Source organism: Neoarius graeffei, chromosome 11 (genome assembly GCF_027579695.1).
Source record: "Neoarius graeffei isolate fNeoGra1 chromosome 11, fNeoGra1.pri, whole genome shotgun sequence".
NCBI classification, from domain to species: Eukaryota; Metazoa; Chordata; class Actinopteri; order Siluriformes; family Ariidae; genus Neoarius; species Neoarius graeffei.
Genome location: NC_083579.1, coordinates 1277427 through 1290482, shown reverse-complemented (window position 1 = coordinate 1290482; position 13056 = coordinate 1277427). Strand labels below are relative to the sequence as shown.

At 40.3% G+C, this 13056-nt stretch overlaps 1 protein-coding gene across 7 annotated transcripts in view; it reads left to right on the top strand.

The window, feature by feature from the left end:
• The window catches only part of ltbp1 (latent transforming growth factor beta binding protein 1), a 161363-nt gene that overhangs the window by 89818 nt on the left and 58489 nt on the right, over window positions 1–13056 (top strand). The gene's annotated exons all lie outside the window — the stretch shown is intronic.

Below are 13056 nucleotides of genomic sequence, written 5' to 3'. Positions count from 1 at the left end.
CAATTGTACATTTTTCCCTTAAACTACATGATATGGTTAATGCTAGCAAATACTCACTGGCTTAGCTATCATTGGCTATTTCAGTGGTTCTCAAACTTTTTTCACCAAGTACCACCTCAGAAAATACTTGGCTCTCCAAGTACCACCATAATGACCAACATTAAAATACAGTAGCGTAGTAGGCCTAAGTATTCATTAAAAACAAGGCGGAGGTTTTATTTAACAAGTATATTTAATATTGTTGGCCACTGTAACATTACACACAGTACTTTGAACAGTACTGCCATGCTCCTGGATGAACTTGTTCAGTAACTGGAATATTTGCTCTGATGTAGTTCTGGTCTCCAGTGATTTACAGAACATACGAGCGCCACACCGTCATATTCATATCTCACATAAACCAATAAACTGGCCAAATCTGCAACATCTGTATTCTCATCAAGCTGTATGGTAAAATATCTACTGTTCTTAATGCGCTCAATCAGCGTCTTTTTAACAGCGTCAGCCATGTCGTTTATTCTCCTTGACACGGTGTCATTTGAAAGCGGCACCAAGTTTAACTCTCTGGCAGCTTTCTCTCCACACATGATACGTGTCATCTCTTTGGCTAATGGTAAACACAGCAGTTCCCCGATTGTGTGCGGCTCACCGGCTCTGGCGATCAGGAGGCTGGCACGATATGAAGCTTCCTGTGCTTTGGCTACGGGTGTACCATAGGACAGAATGGTGGACTTGGACTGCTTCAGTTCATCACGTTTTCGTTTAAAAAAAAAATCCATTGGTTTGTCCTTTAGTGCTGCGTGTTTGGTTGTAAGATGCCGTTTGAGATGCGACGGCTTCATGGACTCATTGCTCAGAACGTCCCCGCATACAGCACACTGCGGCCTGGGCAGCTCCTCTGTCCCACTCCAAATGAATCCCAGTTTTATGTATTTTTCGTCAGACTTCCTCCTCACTGGTTTCTGCCGTTTGCTAGCAGTTCTGGGGCTGGTTTTGCCACTGTCGTTAGCATCTGCGCTCGGCTCACACACGTCCTCTTCAGTTCTCCCTCTCTCCTGATCCACGCTCCCATTCGCGGATTTAAGCCACGGCAGTAATTTTGTCGTACTCGTCATAATTAGCAAAGCCACCTCCACCTTTTCCCATCACAGCCTAGTCTACCAATGGCGGATAACCGTCTGTCAGCGGAACCGGCGGGAATGCGTACGTACGCTACGTATGGCTACCCAGAAGCACTTGCAAACTTTTTAAAATTATTAACTTAATTTGTATTTCCTTTCATTTTCTTGTCATCGGTTGATAAGATATTTTCATCCATTCGGATATTATGGATAGTATTTCACTTTTTTAAAAAATTTATATTTAATTAAGTGATTCTTTGGCGTACCACTAGAATGGAGCCCGCGTACCACTAGTGGTACACGTACCACAGTTTGAGAATCCCTGGGCTAGTTAACTAGCATTAGACGATTTTTTGCTTGCATTTGATTGTTAAGTTAACCAGCCAGTTTAAGTGATGTAGCTAAGAAAAACTTTCCATGGAAAAGTTTGTTAGGGAAAACAAGTAGTGATGTTTAAGTATTTTACATATTTTCTTGTTAAATAATTGTTTTCGTATTAGATAATACTAGCTAGCTTAAAGTCACATTTTTGTTTAGCTAGCTATAGAGTCAAAAGTAACTGTACTGAACTAAAATTACACTTAACATCAACGGCTAAACAAAGCTTCTGAACCGAACCTTAGTATTGAGGAATGTGCAAGTTTTATCCCCCGTTCATGTGGAATTCTTTTATTAATATTATACATAGCAATAAATATCGATAAATTCGCAGTTAGCTGAAGATAGCTAGCTACAATATGTAGATTAAAAATGCATTTTATTCTTGTACATGATGTAATGTGTTAGAGGTTTACATTAGTGCACTTGTTCTAATTCATTATTGTTTCTATAGTAACAGTTAAAAAAATCATTACTATGGTGAAGTTTTCTCCAGGGTAAGGAGACATTTATTTAAGTTTTCCGATGTCTTCAGGACTGAAGGTTTTTTACGCTTCTTTGCAGTTTCTCACTAACATGCATAACAAGCTGTGGGTTTTTTTTGTCTTATTAACTTCAAGTTGGAATAAAAAGTCGCTGGTGAGGAAATGATTGTTTATTGCTGCTATAATGTAAGTGACAGCAGGAACTGACTCGTTTCCCTGAACATTAAATGTAACTGTATGAGGATTTAGCTAGCTATAACATTACTATATGACATCACTTTTCAACTTCATCTCTCATCTTCGTTAATCTGATTATATGATTTTATGATAATTAACATAACTGATGTTCTTTAATAATTAAAATTGTAAATGTTGGTAAATTCTTGTGGAGTAAAAGGAATAAAACACTTGGGGATGTGCTGTTAGAGGAAAATAATCAACTTCAGGGTGGTAATTGTAACTCCGCTTCATCACACCACCCTGTCACTCAGGATATTACGCTTTGACGTCACGACCCGCTACTAATGTTTCCAACTAAAGTGTTAGCGAGTGTAGTGAGGTGATTGTTTTCCTTGTGATGCTTCTGTTATGACTTTATATTTGGTTAGTTTATTCTCATCTAAGGGTGTGTATGTGTGTGTGTGTGTGTGTGTATGTGTGTGTGTGTGTGAGATGTTTAGTTCCTCAGCTCTAGAAGCTTCTTTTTCTCCTGCACTCTATCAGATAAACTCATGTTTGTGTGACTTGTTGTGTAAAATCCCAGTGAGTGTGAAGCGTCTGGAAGTTCACCATGTGGTTATTTACCAGACTCGCCTTTTGGGTCAGAATTTCCTGAGAGTTTTGTGGTGATGAATCAGCGGCGGTGTTTTATTCTGTCTCGCCCTCACACACACACACACACACACACACACACACACACACACACACACACACACACCATCAGCTTTCTCTCTACAACTGTTTATACTGTGTACATGTGATATATAGACAGCGTGTGTGTGTGTGTGTGTGTGTGTGTGTGTGTGTGCTGGAATTTGTGAGACGTCCAGCTGGACTCGGGCTGATTTTGTCCGACAGCAGTCTGAGTTTCTGTCCTTATCTTGCTGTATGAACTCAGGAAAGTATCTTTCAGACAGTGTTTTATCTCTGAGGTCAAAAATGTCCAACAGCTTCCTGAAAAAGTGTCTAATCATTTTTACTGTCAGACAAATAGTGTAGGAAATAAGTGTCTGATTACTGCTGGACAAAATGTCTGAGTGTGTAATAACCTCCAGATAAATTATCTAATATTTTGTCATCAAATCTCTCAAGGATTCAGGATGACGTCTCAGATTTTGGACAAAGATGTCTGATAACACTCGGATAAAATATTTTAGATCTTCTGGATAAAGTGTCTGATTTCTTCTTGATGAAGTGTCTGATATCATTTGGACAAAGTACTTGATATCTTGATATATAATATACTTGATATATTAATGTAATGTAATATCTTCTGGACAAAGTGTCTGATATCTTGGGAACAAAATCTGTAATGGCTAGCCAAGGTTTCTGATATGTTATGGATGAAATAATGTATATTATTTTTTTTTGCGTTCCGGTTTCCATCAAATCCTGCGCTCTGATTGGCTGGCAAGCGGGTCTGTATCCTACGATACGGACCTTGGTTACGGACCCTGGCTACGGACCTCTGGCGACTCACTCGTTCACAACAACAACAAACATTGTAGCAATTTTTGTCAACATTTATTTTCGCATTTCTCAGGAGAATAGCATTAATTTTACAGCATGGATAGCGATAACGACAGTGTTCACAGCGAAAGCGAGTTTTACTCCCCTGAGGAAGAAGAAATAAAAGAAAACATTTCAGGAGAAAGCTAAAAACCTGTAACTGTTGCTAATGCCGAGCAAAAACATGGCTGAATCCTGAATGACTCAATTTTGTATAAATAGGGGACGACATAGGCAGCAAAATGTAGTTTTTTTTCTGCCATGGAAGTGCACTTGTATACTGAGGAGGAAGCCATTTGCATTACAGCCATGAATTCAAAATGGCGGCTCGGCTCGGTTTTCCCTTTCGGGTGCTCTCGTTTTCTGTTAGAATTTGGTAAAGAAAAAAAAATATTATTTACCAGTTTAAGGTCGGTCCGTATGGTGAAATACCGTGACCTCGGCCTTGAATGCTGACCTCGGCCCAGAGGGCCTCGCTCAGTACTTTCAAGACCTCGGTCACGGTATTTCACCATACGGACCTCCCAGCTGCTAAATAACACATATTTATCTGTACAAAATGTCTGATATCTTTTGGACATAGTGTCTGATATCTTCTGGTGAAAAGTCTGATATCATCTTCATATACTAACTTAGAAGTGCCTGATATTGCCTGGACAAATTGTGTGAAATTTTCTGGACAGTGTGTCTGAGATCTTCAAGAACATATCTTCGATCATGTCTCGATAAAGTGTCTGATATCTTCTGGAAAGAATGTCTGACACTGTCTGGACAAATTGCCTGAGATCATCTGGACAAAGTGTTTGATATCTCTTGGACAAAAAGTCTGATGTCTTTTGGACACTGTGTCTGATATCTTGGGGACAAAATCTGTCAAGTCCAGCCAAAGTATCTGATTTGTTCTGGATGAAATAATTTGTAATGTCTGTACAAAATGTCTGATATCTTCTAGACAAAATATTTTTAACTTCTGATATTTTTGGTTGAAATGCATGATATCTTCTAAAGTCTTTAAGAGATTTTGGATGAAGGATCTGTTCGAAAGTGTCCGAGAGCAGTTGAGTAACGTGTCTGATATCTCAGATGACTCCAGATCAGTTATTGAAAGAATTATGGACGATAACGCAGAAAGTGGAACAGAGCTGAGATCCTGAGAGATCAGGTGTTAGTCGTTAGGAGATCAATAAAACTGAAATTTGGATGCAGGCAGCGTCCCCCACTCTGTCTGACCTATTCGTCTGAAAATTAGAAATTTCTGTGTGTGTGTGTGTGTGTGCATGCTAGTTAATCTTCATGTGACCATATAAGGAACACACTGCTCTTTTACTGGCCCAGAAAGAGGGGAAGAAGAGATTTGTCGACTCGCACTACATCGACTTTCTGCTGTTCAGCTATTTTGACCTCAAATTGTATATCTGTAATATTTACACAGTTAATGTCAGATATAAAATTATAGCTTGTGTGTGTATGTGTGTGTGAGAGAGAGAGAGAGAGAGAGAGAGAGAGAGAGAGTCTTTGTTGAGATTTGGAGGACATCCAACCAGACATGGACTTGTTTTGTCCTCCGTAGTCTGAGGTTCTGTTTTAGGATCAGCATTTTATCCAACCTTAAAGATGAAATGTCTGACATTTCCTGGATAAAGTTTCTGCTCACATCTGGACTAATATTTTCCAGGCACTGTCTTATATATGCTGGACAAAGATGCCTGATAGCATATAATTTGTGGACAGATGTGTTTGATAGCAGCTGGATGAAGTATTGGATATCTTATACTTTATGGGTAAAGATGTCCACTAGCAGCTGGATGAATTGTCTAATACCTTATGGCTTCTAATTCCAGTGTCGAATGTCCTTCACACATTCCTCAATTCTATTAAGCTGGTGTCTCTCATCAGGTTTTGCAGAAACATACAACTGTGTGTCATCAGCATAACAGTGGAAACTAATACAATGTTTACGAATAATATCACCCAGAGGGAACATATATAGAGAAAAAAGCAGTGGACCCAAGACAGAACCTTGTGGAACACCAAACTTTACCTCAGTATGTCTAGAAAAATCACCATTTATATCAACATACTGATAGCGATCAGTTAAATAAGAGCTGAGCCAGGAGAGGGACGTTCCCTTAACTCCCACAACATTTTCTAGTCTATCCAGAAGAATGGAATGATCAATGGTATCAAATGCTGCACTAAGGTCAAGCAACACAAGTAGCGAGACACAGCCCTGATCAGACGCCAACAGTAGGTCGTTTACTACTTTAACCAGAGCTGTCTCTGTGCTATGATGAGGTCTAAATCCTGACTGATACATTTCATGGATGTTATTCCGATGTAAATATGAGCATAACTGCTGTGCCACAGCTTTTTCAAGGATCTTATTAACTTAGTTCAGTCTCTTGAAGGGGAGTTAAAACATTCTAATCACTGATCTGATATATTGTTATGCACAGGGTTAGTTATCTAATTGTCTGGCTTTAAATTTGTACATATGAGAAGCTGACATTTGTTTTTCAGTACATGAAATGGGAAAGCTGTGCCTGTCAGCTCATACCTGCTGGGACACACACACACACACACACACACACACACACACACACACACACACACACACACACACACACACACACACAGAAACCTGCAGGAGGAACATTCTTTCATCACTCTCTCACTCTTTTCCAGGAGTGCTGTGTAATCACAGTCCGGCTCTGAGCCAGAACATTAATGAGCCCTGAATCTCCCTCAGGACTGAAACTGTACGATAAACTCAGTGTAATTATTACACACATGACAATCTGGAGGTTTTATTATCTGTTCCTTGATCAAGCTTGTTTTTATTTCTGATAGAAAATGACTTCAGGCTTCAGATTTTGAGTGTACAGGACTACCTGTGATAAAATTACATAATTAAATTTTGCTGTCACAGATAAAAAATTGTAAAGGATTTGGTAAATTGAGATCGTTGGGCTTAGAACTCATAATGTGGTTCCAATTTGCGATTAGGGATAGCCGATGAAAAATATCTGACTATAATCTCAGAGCATGAGCGCTGTAACGACGCTTGTCTAAAAATGCACCATCTCAAAAACAGATTAATTGGTACAATATGAAATAAACACTTAAATAACTATAATAACTATAATAAACAAACAAACAAATAAATAAATAAAACTTACTTTTCTTACTTCATCTTCCGCTTGTACTCGGTGATGTCGCAGGGAGATGGAGCCGCCGGTCAAGGGCTCGGTGTGTGGCCTCGGCAGGAGACAGGTGATGGATACTGAGTGTTTCTCTCACACCATCAATCCAGCGTTTACGAGGCCGTCCTCAGGCTCGGGTCTCCAAACTTCTCATATTATAGGCTCTGAATGCTGGATGGTGGATCAATTGAGATGGCCCAACCACTTGATAAATATGGCATGTTAATGTTATAGTCAGGCTGTCTGTTGTTGCCCAAATGAGGATGGGTTCCCTTTTGAGTCTGGTTCCTCTCGAGGTTTCTTCCTCATGTCGTCTGAGGGAGTTTTTCCTTGCCACCGTCGCCACAGGCTTCATCATTGGGGATAGATTAGGGATAAAATTAGCTCATGCTTTCAGTCGTTCAAATTCTGTAAAGCTGCTTTGCGACAATGGCTATTGTTAAAAGCGTGATACAAATAAACTTGACTTGACTTGATTCTTTGTTGCTGGATGCGAGTGAGGACCGGTGTTGTGCCCACCAGTTTCCTTATCTCTTTGTTCCTTATTCTGTCTCGCCTGGTCTTATTCACTGCTTTTCAGAGACGTCTCTTTTCCCAGGTTGTTATTTTTCTCTCTAATGCCTTCATCGGTGTCCATGTTTGACATTGGTATGTCAGAATTGGTAGAAAGATGGTATTTATGAGTTGTGCCTTGATGTTCATGGGAAGGTTAGGGTGTTTTAGTAAGGGAGCCAGCTGGTAACTAACTTTGTTTGCTTTTTGTGTTTGTGTTTCTGTCTCCCTGTCCAATTTCCCATTTTCTGTAAAGATGCTGCCCAGATATTGAAATTTTTGGACTTGTCTGAGAGTCGTGTCATTGATGGAGATGAGCAGAGGTGATGGCGATCCAATTATTGACATGACTTCTGACTTGTCAGTTGAAATTTTTATAATCCTCGCACATAGCATTTAAGCTCATTGTATGTGTCTGGAGCTCTTCTTGGCACGTATTTAACAAACCCTGATCATCAGCAGAGAGTAGCTCATTCAGGTCGTCCAAGTTGGGATTGGCTTGTACAGTGCCTTGCAAAAGTATTCATACCCCTTGAACTTTTTCACATTTTTCCACCTTACAACCACGAACTTAAAAGTTTTTTATTGAGATTTTATGTGATAGACCAACACAGAGTAGCACAGAATTGTGAAGTGAAATGAAAATGATAAATGGTCTTCAAATTTTTAAACAAATAAAAATCTGAAAAATGTGGTGTGCATTAGTATTCAGCCCCCCTGCGTCAATACTTTGTAGAGCCACCTTTTGCTGCAATTACAGCTGCAAGTCTCTTGTGGTATGTCTCTACCAGCTTTGCACATCTAGACACTGAAATTTTTGCCCATTCTTCTTTGCAAAATAGCTCAAGCTCAGCCAGATCGGATGGAGAGCGTCTGTGAACAGCAATTTTCAAGTCTTGCCACAGATGCTCAATGGGATTTAGGTCTGGACTTTGACTGGGCCATTCTAACACATGAATATTCTTTGATCTAAACCATTCCATTGTAGCTCTGGCTGTATGTTTAGGGTCATTGTCTTGCTGGAAGGTGAATCTCCTTCCCAGTCTCAAGTCTTTTGCAGCCTCCAACAGGTTTTCTTCCAGGATTGCCCTGTATTTAGCTCCATCCATCTTCCCATCAACTCTGACCAGCTTCCCTGTCCCTGCTGAAGAAAAGCATCCCCATAGCATGATGCTGCCACCACCATGTTTCACAGTGGGGATGGTGTGTGCAGGGTGATGAGCAGTGTTCGTTTTCTGCCACACATAGTGCTTTGCATTTAGGCCAAAAAGTTCAACTTTGGTCTCATCTGACCAAAGCACCTTCTTCCACATGTTTGCTGTGTCCCCTACATGGCTTCTGGCAAACTGCAAACGGGACTTCTTATGCCTGTCTTTCAACAATGGCTTTCTTCTTGCCACTCTTCCAAAAAGGCCAGATTTGTGGAGTGTACGACTTACAGTTGTCCTGTGCACAGATTCTCCCACCTGAGCTGTGGATTTCTGCAGCTCCTCCAGAGTGATCATGGGCCTCTTGGCTGCTTCTCTGACCAGTGCTCTCCTTGCTCGCTCTGTCAGTTTAGGTGGACGGCCATGTCTCGGTAGGTTTGCAGTTGTGCCGTACTTTTTCCATTTTTGAATGATGGATTGAACAGTGCTTCTTGAGACGTTCAGAGCTTGGGATTTTTTTTAATAACCTAACCCTGCTTTAAACTTCTCCAGAACTTTATCCTTGACCTGTCTGGTGAGTTCTTTGGTCTTCATGATGCTGTTTGTTCTTCAGTGTTCTCTAACAAACCACTGAGGCCTTCACAGAACAAGTGTATTTATGCTGAGAGTAAATTACACACAGTCGGACTCTATTAACTAATTAGACGACTTCTGAAGGCAATTGATTGCACTGGATTGTATTTAGAGGTATCAGAGTACAGATTTTTTAACCCTAGGGTTAAAACCCTAACCCTAACCTTTTTTCAGATTTTTATTTGTTTAAAATTTTGAAGACCATTTATCATTTTCATTTCACTTCACAATTATGTGCTACTCTGTGCTGGTCTATCACATAAAATCTCAATAAAAAACTTTTAAGTTTGTGGTTGTAAGGTGGAAAAATGTGTAAAAGTTCAAGGGGTATGAATATTTTGCAAGGCACTGTATATTGAACCATTCTGTTAGTCCACTAGGAGTCCTCACCATGGTCTTGCTGGTGGCTCTGATGTTGTTGACCAGTTGACCTCTCACCCCATACATTTCAGGAATCTCCCATAGCTTGTCTCAGTTGACTCTATCAAAGGCCTTTTCCTAAACAATAAAGATGATGTTTAGGTCTTTGTTATATTCAGTGGCTTTCTCACTTAGCTGCTGGAGTGTAAAGATGGCGTCTGTGCAGCTTCGTCCCTTTCTTAAGCCAAATTGGGCTTCACAAAGATGTGGTTCCACCATATATCTGGCCCGTTGTTCAAGAATCTTGGCGTACATCTTGCCTTCATGGCTAAGTGGGGAGATTTGTCTGCATTTATCACAATCTCTCTTACTTTTACAATCTCTTACTGTTGCTCTCTGACAATCGTCTGGCATTCTCCATTCTTCCCAAGCCTTCTGGAAAAGCTTAGTCAGCCACAGGATACTTAATTCTCTGCAGGCTATAATGGCCTCGGTTGTTCGGTTATCCACTCCTGGTGCCTTGTTCTTAGGGCTGGTCTTATATGCCCATCTCACTTCTGATTCCAGGACTGATGGTTCTTCCTGATAGGGGTAGCTAGGTGTGAATGTAGCTTGTTGCTGTTGGTTTCCTGTGGTGTCCAAGAGCTCTTGGAAATACTCTTTCCACCTCTTTCTTCATAGAGAGGATGTCTGGCTTTGTCGGTGATGACAGTTGTGGGGTCAGAAGTCTCATCTCGTATCCTCGTTGCCTTGACACTTTTGTAAAAGTCTCTTGGCTGACATGTACATATTTCTGTCAGCTCTCCCCCATATTCCTTCCTTGCCTTTTCTTTAGAAGTTTGTTTAAGACGTTTGCATGATTTTCTTGCAAGTCATAGTTAACATAATCTTCATCTCTCCTACGTTTCACCCAGATCTTATACAATTTTTTTCTTTTCCTTTATGGCCTCGTTTACAGTGTCGTTCTACCAAGCGGTTGCCTTTAGCTTTCCTTTCCTGATCTTTTTCGTTCCACATTGCTCCTCTAAGACCTTGGTCAGTATTGTTTTAAAGGTTGACCATATTTCATCGATTGTTACGTTTGATCTAGTTATATTTTGCAGCTTAGTCTCCATTTCTTCCTGAACTTTTACTTTTATTTCCATTTCTTGAAGTTTTTTTTTTCAATGTAGCTTGTGCTAGCTGGGTCTTTTTTTGTGCATTTATGTTTCTTATACTAGTTACAACCAGTCTATGGTCAGTGTCAAGGCCTTTGGTACGGCTCTGCAGTCGTTCACAGTGTTTCTTTTTGAGACTCTTATGAGTCCAAAGTCAATTTGGGACACGACTGCGAGGCCATCCCATTTATACCACATGTAGACTCGTGTGGGTCTGTGCTGGTAGGTGTTGGGAATAAAAAGCTGACGCTCGGAACACAGGTTTAGCAGCAGCAGCTTGCCATTGTACTTAGATTCAGCACTGGTGTCACTAAACAATCCGAGGTCGGGTTCCCAAGGTGTTCTTCGTGCCCTCACCCGGCCATTAAAATTGCCCATGACAAACAGATCTTCGTTGTCTGGGGTTCAACTATTTCAGCTCAGGAACTCAAGAACTTTTCTTTTCCTCATCAGAGTAGCTGTCATTACAAGGGGCATAAATCTGGGTGTAATCTGAAACGCCATCTTGCGCCTTCACTCTTATTTTAATAATGCGTTCTGAAATGCGTTCTGTGTCGAGTAGATTTTTGGCTGTCGTGGCTCTGATATGAATGCTGCTCCATGTCCAGCTCTCTGACGCGTCTGCACTCCAGACCGTGTGGTGATATCGCTGGAGTGTGTCTCTTTAGTTCCGTTTCCTTCCGCTGTCTGAAATTCCCATTAGCTTAGTATTATTCTTCTGCATGAAGTTCACTATTTACGGTTCTTTGTTTCCGAGACAGCAGATGTCCCACAGGCCTGTCTTTTTATGAGCTGTTCTTTGTCCATGTCCAAAGCCAGTCCAATTACCATTTCGATCTGCCCGTATCTTTCTCCTTGTATTTTCCAGAGCAATTTTGAATCCACTTCCAGCTTGCTAGGCCTGTCGAAGTTTCACCAGAGCCCCATTAGCCGGCTGCATGGGACGAAAAGACTCCCACAGACAAGCTGTCTGCGCCTCCCACCATGTTGGACGAGGGGTTGGACTTTGGGAGGCAATAATAATAATAATAAATTTATAATAAAGTATAAATAATTAATCTTATATTAGAGATTTTTGTTTTTATTTAAATGCATAAATTACAGAAAATCTCTCTGATTGGTTCCTTAATATCACCTGCTAATCAGTCAGAGTTGGACAGAACAGAAAGAAGGAAACATAAATAAAACATATTTGGTAACTGTACAAGTGGACACTGATGTATGATGTCATCATAACTTATGACACCTGCTTATGGTGTCATCGTGCTAATATTAAATAAAAGAAAAATTTGAAACACAAAAATAAAGCTATTATTATATAACTTAAATGTGAACCAAACATTAAAAGAGCTTCTAATGTACAAGGTTCAAACTTTAGGCCACGCCCCCTTCTGTGATTATTCACACATTCATGTCCGTGGTATGTGTTAGCTACATTAGCCTTCGCTTCATAGCGCCAGAGAGATACAGCTGTCATCATAGTAATAACATGTCTGAGGTGAAAACATCATCCAGTGCTGTCATTACATGCACCACAGTTCACACACACACACACACACACACACACACACACACACACACACACACACACACACACACACACACACACAGAGCTACTTGTATCTTGTCCTTGCCTGACCCACAGTAGTCTCTTGTAATTGAATAATTGCGTTCCGATTCCTGTGTGTGTGTGTGTGTGTGTGTGTGTGTGTGTGTGTGTGTGTGTGTGAGAGAGAGCGAGAGGGATGATTTTGTATTTCCATTGTTATGCTATTGTGTAACAGTAGACAGTGGTAATACTGTTCAGAGGTTGTGTGTGTGTGTGTGTGTGTGTGTGTGTGTGTTGGTAGATTCCCAAACCAAGTTGGTGAATTATGAAATTAAGAAGTCAGAGATATTAAAGCGAACAGATGGCTTTTTAAGTCTCAAAAGAAATTTAAGTCGTTTTAATGGAATGTTTTGTTACAGGAAAAGAAAACAAAAACACAAAAGAAAATGAACAGATTTTTTTTTATTTAATGGAATTGAAAATTTAACACAATCACTCTAAATTGTTCCAGAGAGAAAACGTTTTAAAAAGTGCCTAAAGTGTATGTAATGTCCCTAAACCCCACTTTTTTTCCTTCTGCAAAACAACAATCATTATGTTGATTGACTGTGTGTTTTTGAACCATAGCTGATCCAAAAGGCCATAAATTAATGGAAAATCAATAAGATCAGCCGATTACCATGGAATCTGCCGAGACTGATCTGGAAGATCCCAGTGGGGTGCGTGACATCACACATGTAAC